The sequence below is a fragment of the Dendropsophus ebraccatus genome, chromosome 2, assembly GCF_027789765.1.
Source record: "Dendropsophus ebraccatus isolate aDenEbr1 chromosome 2, aDenEbr1.pat, whole genome shotgun sequence".
Taxonomy (NCBI): Eukaryota; Metazoa; Chordata; class Amphibia; order Anura; family Hylidae; genus Dendropsophus; species Dendropsophus ebraccatus.
The window spans coordinates 216,405,292-216,413,418 of record NC_091455.1 but is presented as its reverse complement, the minus strand read 5'-3'; the positions used below and the strand labels follow the sequence as shown (position 1 = coordinate 216,413,418).

Sequence of the window (8,127 nt, the reverse complement as noted above, 5' to 3'; positions counted from 1 at the left end):
GTACCCCCCCCCCTCCCCCCACATTACCTGTAATCTCATTTTTTTTTGTATTTTAGTAACTGCGCTATTCTAATAACTATCACTAGCTGCGGTTTTGCTCCAGTAAATTGGCGCTCCTTCCCTTCTGAGCCCGGCTGTGTGCCCATACAGTGGTTTATGCCCACACATGGGGTACCGTTCTACTCAGGAGAACCTGCGTTACATATATTGGGGGGAGTTTTCTCCCCTGTTCCTCGAGAAATTTAGAAATTTCAAACTAAACCAACACATTACTGGAAAAATTCGAGTTTTTCATTTTTACTGGCCAATTTTGAATACTTTTCTCTAATACCTGTGGGGTCAAAATGGTCACCGCACCCCAAGATGAATTCTTTGAGGGGTGCACTTTCCTAAATGGGGTGACCTTTGGGGGGGGGGGGGGTTCACTCCACTGGCACTACAGGGGCGCTGCAAACGCACCTGGCGCTCAGAAACTTCTTGGAAAAGCTAATTGGCGCTCCTTCCCTTCTGAGCCCGGCTGGGTGCCCATACAGTGGTTTATGCCCACACATGGGGTACCGTTCTACTCAGGAGAACCTGCGTTACAGATTTTGGGGTGCTTTTTCTCTCATGTTCCTTTTGAAAATGAGAAACTTTAATCTAAACGTATATATTATTGGAAAATTTTATTTTTTCATTTTTTTACGGCCTAATGGTGAATACTTTCCTCCAGCCCCTGTAGGGTTAAAATGCTCATTATACCCCTAGATTAATTCTTTAAGGTGTCTAGTTTCCAAAATGGGGTCACTTATGGGGGTTTCCAGTATACAAACCTCCTAAATCAACTTAAGAAAAGAACTGGTCCCTAAAAAAATCAGTTTTGGAAACTTTCACGAAAATGTGGTAATTTGCTGATACATTTCTAAGCCCCGTAACACCCTAAAAAAGTAAAATATGTTTATGAAATGAAGCCAGAATAAAGAGGACATATCGGTAATGTGACTTAGTAACTAATTTATGTGCTACGACTTTCTTTTTTTAGAAGCAGAGAATTTCAAAGTTCATAAAATGCTAATTTTTTACATTTTTCATGATATTTTGATGTTTTTCACAAAAAACACACAAAGTAGTGACCAAATTTTGCCACTAATATAAAGTGCCATATGTGACGAAAAAACAATCTCAGAATCGCTAGCATACGTTACAGCATCACTGAGCTATGAGCGCATAAAGTGAGACAGGTCAGATTTAGAAAAATGAGCCTGGTCATTAAGGCCCAAATAGGCCCGGTCCCTAAGGGGTTAAGCTGACAGGTATATACTTCAATATATACCTAGTGCAGTGTGTTATATCAAGTCCTGTCCTCCAAATAATAGAAAGAAAGAAAGAAAACGACAAAATGTTATATGTCCATCTACACACAACCAATGAAAATTACAGCTTGTATAATAATAATAATAATAATAATAATAATAATAATAATAACAACAATAATAATAATAATAATAATAATAATAATAATAATAATAACAATAATAATAATAATAATAACAATAATAACAATAATAATAACAATAATAATAATAACAATAATAATAATAATAACAACAATAATAATAATAATAATAATAATAATAACAATAATAATAATAATAACAATAATAATAACAATAATAACAATAATAATAATAATAATAATAATAATAACAATAATAATAATAACAATAACAATAATAACAATAATAATAATAATAATAATAACAATAATAACAATAATAATAATAATAATAATAATAATAATAATAATAACAATAACAATAATAATATAATAATAATAATAATAATAATAATAACAATAATAATAACAATAATAATAATAATAACAATAATAATAATAATAATAATAATAATAATAATAATAATAACAATAATAACAATAATAATAATAATAATAATAATAATAATAATAATAACAATAACAATAATAATATAATAATAATAATAATAATAATAATAACAATAATAATAACAATAATAATAATAATAATAATAATAATAATAATAATACTGTATATATATAGAGAGAGCGATTCGGCTCTGCTACATGGTGACGCATCTCCCAGCCCATGGACTACGCTCATTCTTTCCACATGAATTATCATCAATGACGTTCAGCTCACACTTACACACACACACGTGCCCTGCAGTGGGAGGGGCCTGGGTGTGCACAGTGGGTGTGGCCAGCAGGAGGCGGTGTAGCTGAGCAGGAATCACCTCCAGCAGCCTGTGTACTAGTCTGGTGCCTGACTGCTCGGGTGAGTGTCCCCCCTTCTCCTTCCTCCCTCAGGGACTCCGCTGTATTCAGGGCAATAAACTTTATTAGTGAGATTGTGTGCGGATGTAGCAGAGCTGAGTATGTTATTCAGTGGGGTGGAGAGATGGTGCAGTGCTGTATACCACATTGTCAGATCACTCTAGGTTGCCTCAGCTCTGCTACATCCAGCTGTCTTCTTATAGTTACTACTCTATATTTATGTACAGATGTAGCAGAGCTCTAACTCCTATCACCTACACCGTCCACCATACTGACCCCTATGGTTACAGCAATGTAGGAAAGGACACTCAGCTCTGCTACATTTATACAACATTTGGGTCATTTTATTTCCTTTTCCTTCATTACAAACTCAGGACCGAACACTGCAAAGTCATGGTGAAGTGTGTATATATATATATATATATACCATGGAGTCATGGTGTACAGTATATATATACACTGCGGAGTCATGGTGTACAGTATATATATATATATATATACACTGCGGAGTCATAGTGAACAGTATACATATATATATATATATATATATATATATATATATACACACACTGCGGAGTCATAGTGAACAGTATACATATATATATATAACACTACAGAATGATAGTGCACAGTATATATATATATATATATACACTGCGGAGTCATGGTGTACAGTATATATATATATATATATATATACACCATGAAGTCATAGTGTACAGTATATATATATATATATAAATATATATATATATATATACTGCGGAGTCATGATGTACAGTATATATATATATATATATATAACACTACAGAATGATAGTGCACAGTATATATATATATATATATATATATATATATACACACACACCATGGAGTCATAGTGTACAGTATATATATATACACTGCGGAGTCATGGTGTACAGTATATATATCTACACTGCGGAGTCATAGTGAACAGTATACATATATATATATATACGTCAGCAGCAGGTCGGGTCTGGGAGTAGATAGAGAGGAAGCGTCAGCCCACAATGTGGAGTAAACTGGTTTGTGCTGTAAGACCAGTAGATCAGACACTATATACGCACAGCCAGGAGACAACCTGCCCCTATTTATTGGATGTAGAACTACAAGTCCCAGCATGGGGCGTCATTCACTGAATGGATATAGTTTCTGTACATTATAACTTATTATAAGTCACCTGTGTTTAGGGTAGAGCTGGCACAGATGCCACAGACCACGGGTGATGCCACAGGACGGCCATACCACTATTATCTGTGTCTATGAGCAGTCTGTGGCAGGCACTGTGTATAGGAGCAGTCTGTGGCAGGCACTGTGTATAGGAGCAGTCTGTGGCAGGCACTGTGTATAGGAGCAGTCTGTGGGAGGCACTGTGTATAGGAGCATTCTGTGGCAGGCACTGTGTATAGGAGCAGTCTGTGGCAGGCACTGTGTATAGGAGCAGTCTGTGGAAGGCACTGTGTATAGGAGCAGTCTGTGGCAGGCACTGTGTACAGGAGCAGTCTGTGGCAGGCACTGTGTATAGGAGCAGTCTGTGGCAGGCACTGTGTATAGGAGCAGTCTGTGGCAGGCACTGTGTATGGGGAGCAGTCTGTGGCAGGCACTGTGTATAGGAGCAGTCTGTGGGAGGCACTGTGTATGGGGAGCAGTCTGTGGCAGGTACTGTGTATAGGAGCAGTCTCTGGCAGGCACTGTGTATGGGGAGCAGTCTGTGGGAGGCACTGTGTATGGGGAGCAGTCTGTGGCAGGCACTGTGTATAGGAGCAGTCTGTGGCAGGCACTGTGTATAGGAGCAGTCTGTGGCAGGTAATGTGTATGGGGAGCAGTCTGTGGCAGGCACTGTGTATGGGGAGCAGTCTGTGGCAGGCACTGTGTATAGGAGCAGTCTGTGACAGGTATTGTGCATAGGAGCAGTCTGTGGCAGGCACTGCGTATAGGAGCAGTCTGTGGCAGGTACTGTGTATGGAAGCAGTCTGTGGGAGGCCTTGTGTATGGGAGCAGTCTGTGGGAGGCACTGTTTATGGGGAGCAGTCTGTGGCAGGCACTGTGTACAGGAGCAGTCTGTTGCAGGCACTGTGTACAGGAGCAGTGTGTGGCAGGCACTGTGTATAGGAGCAGTCTGTGACAGGTACTGTGTATAGGAGCAGTCTGTGGCAGGCACTGTGTATAGGAGCAGTCTGTGGCACTGTTTATAGGAGCAGTCTGTGGCAGGCACTGTGTATAGAAGCAGTCTGGCAGGCACTGTGTATGGGGAGCATTCTGTGGCAGGCACTGTGAATGGGAGCAGTGTGTGGCAGGCACTGTGTATAGGAGCAGTCTGTGGCAGGCACTGTGTATAGGAGCAGTCTGTGACAGGCACTGTGTATGGGGAGCATTCTCTGGCAGGCACTGTGTATGGGAGCAGTCTGTGGCAGGCACTGTGCATGGGGAGCAGTCTGTGGCAGGCACTGTGTATGGGGAGCAGTCTGTGGGAGGCACTATGTAGGGGGAGCAGTCTGTGGCAGGCACTGTGTATAGGAGCAGTCTGTGGCAGGTACTGTGTATAGGAGCAGTCTGTGGCAGGTCCTGTGTATATGAGCAGTCTGTGGCAGGTCCTGTGTACAGTGCCTGCCACAAACTGTTCCCCATACACAGTGCCTGTCACAGACTGCTCCTATACATAGTGCCTGCCACAAACTGTTCCCCATACACAGTGCCTGTCACAGACTGCTCCTATACATAGTGCCTGCCACAGAATGCTCCCCATACAAAGTGCCTGCCACAGAATTCTCCTATACACAGTGCCTGCCACAGACTGCTCCCCATACACAGTGCCTGCCACAGACTGCTCCTATACACTTTGCCTGCCACAAACTGCTCCTATACACAGTGCCTGTCACAGACTGCTCCCCATACAAAGTGCCTGCCACAGACTGCTCCCCATACACAGTGCCTGCCACAGACTGCTCCCCGTACACAGTGCCTGCCACAGACTGCTCCTATACACAGTGCCTGCCACAGACTGTTCCTATAAACAGTGCCTGCCACAGATTGCTCCTATACACAGTACCTGCCACAGACTGCTCCTATACACAGTGCCTGCCATAGACTGCTCCTATGCACAGTGCCTGCTACAGACTGCTCTTATACAGAGTGCCTGCCACAGACTTTTCCTATAAACAGTGCCTGCCACAGACTGCTCCTATACATAGTGCCTGCCACAGACTGCTCCTATACACAGTGCTACAGACTGCTCCCATACACAGTGCCTGCCACAGACTGCTCCTATACACAGTGCCTGCCACAGACTGCTTCTATAAACAGTGCCTGCCACAGACTGCTCCTATACACAGTGCCTGCCACAGACTGCTCCTATAATCAGTGCCTGCCACAGACTGCTCCTATACACAGTGCCTGCCACAGACTGCTCCTATACACAGTACCTGTTATAGACTGCTACCATACTCAGTGCCTGCCACAGACTGCTCCTATACACAATACCTGTTACAGACTGCTACCATACTCAGTGCCTGCCACAGACTGCTCCTATACACAGTACCTGTCACAGACTGCTCCTGTACACAGTGCCTGCCACAGACTGCTCCTGTACACAGTGCATGCCACAGACTGCTCCTGTACACAGTGCCTGCCACACACTGCTCCTGTACACAGTGCCTGCCACAGACTGCTCCTATACACAGTGCCTGCCACAGACTGCCCCTATACACAGTGCCTGCCACAGACTGCTCCTATACACAGTACCTGTCACAGACTGCTCCTATACACAGTGCCTGCCACAGACTGCTCCTATACACAGTGCCTGTCACAGACTGCTCCCATACACAGTGCCTGCCACAGACTGCTCCTATACAAAGTGCCTGCCACAGACTGCTTCTGTACACAGTGCCTGCCACAGACTGCTTCTGTACACAGTGCCTGCCTCAGACTGCTTCTGTACACAGTGCCTGCCACAGACTGCTCCTGTACACAGTGCCTGCCACAGACTGCTCCTGTACACAGTGGCTGCCACAGACTGCTCCTATGCACAGTGCCTCCCACAGACTGCTCCTATACACAGGACCTGCCACAGACTGCTCCTATACACAGTGCCTGCCACAGACTGCTCCTATACACAGTGCCTGCCACAGACTTCTCCTATACACAGTGCCTGCCACAGACTGCTCCTGTACACAGTGCCTGCCACAGACTGCTCCCCATACAGTGCCTGCCACAGACTGCTCCTATACAGAGTGCCTGCCACAGACTTTTACTATAAACAGTGCCTGCCACAGACTGCTCCTATACACAGTGCTTGCCCCAGGCTGCTCCTATACACAGTGCCACAGACTGCTCCCATACACAGTGCCTGCCACAGACTGCTCCTATACACAGTGCCTGCCACAGACTGCTCCTATAAACAGTGCCACAGACTGCTCCTATACACAGTGCCTGCCACAGACTGCCCCTATACACAGTGCCTGCCACAGACTGCTCCTATAATCAGTGCCTGCCACAGACTGCTCCTATACACAGTGCCTGCCACAGACTGCTCCTATACACAATACCTGTTACAGACTGCTACCATACTCAGTGCCTGCCACAGACTGCTCCTATACACAGTACCTGTCACAGACTGCTCCTATACACAGTGCCTGCCACAGACTGCTCCTATACACAGTGCCTGCCACAGACTTCTCCTATACACAGTGCCTGCCACAGACTGCTCCTGTACACAGTGCCTGCCACAGACTGCTCCCCATACAGTGCCTGCCACAGACTGCTCCTATACACAGTGCCTGCCACAGACTGCTCCTGTACACAGTGCCTGCCACAGACTGCTCCCCATACAGTGCCTGCCACACACTACTCCTGTACACAGTGCCTGCCACAGACTGCTTCTGTACACAGTGCCTGCCACAGACTGCTTCTGTACACAGTGCCTGCCACAGACTGCTCCTGTACACAGTGCCTGCCACAGACTGCTCCTGTACACAGTGCCTGCCACAGACTGCTCCTATACACAGTGCCTGCCACAGACTTCTCCTATACACAGGACCTGCCACAGACTGCTCCTATACACAGTACCTGCCACAGACTGCTCCTATACACAGTGCCTGCCACAGACTGCTCCTATACACAGTGCCTGCCACAGACTTCTCCTATACACAGTGCCTGCCACAGACTGCTCCTGTACACAGTGCCTGCCACAGACTGCTCCCCATACAGTGCCTGCCACAGACTGCTCCTATACACAGTGCCTGCCACAGACTTCTCCTATACACAGTGCCGGCCACAGACTGCTCCCCATACACAGTGCCTGCCACAGACTGCTCCTATACACAGTGCCTGCCACAGACTGCTCCTATACACAGTGCCTCCCACAGACTGCTTCCCATACAGTGCCTGCCACAGACTTCTCCTATACACAGTACCTGCCACAGACTGCTCCTATACACAGTGCCTGCCACAGACTTCTCCTATACACAGTGCCTGCCACAGACTGCTCCTATACACAGTGCCTGCCACAGACTGCTCCTATACACAGTGCCTGCCACAGACTGCTCCTATACACAGTACCTGTTACAGACTGCTACCATACTCAGTGCCTGCCACAGACTGATCCCCATACACAGTGCCTGCCACAGACTGCTCCTGTACACAGTGCCTGCCACAGACTGCTCCTATACACAGTGCCTGCCACAGACTGCTCCTGTACACAGTGCCTGCCACAGACTGCTTCTATACACAGTACCTGTTACAGACTGCTCCTATACACAGTGCCTGCCACAGACTGCTCCTATACACAGTGCCTGCCACAGACTGCTGTCATTCTT

General features: G+C 45.5%; 1 protein-coding gene across 1 annotated transcript in view; it reads left to right on the top strand.

Annotated features, from left to right (window-relative positions):
- Positions 1–2,219: 2,219 nt before the first annotated feature.
- STEAP1 (STEAP family member 1) overlaps positions 2,220–8,127 on the top strand; it is a 45,813-nt gene continuing 39,905 nt past the window's right edge. Inside the window, exon 1 of the mRNA XM_069959536.1 lies at positions 2,220–2,294. The gene's annotated coding sequence lies outside the window, so the exon portion shown is untranslated. The remainder of the gene's footprint in view (positions 2,295–8,127) is intronic.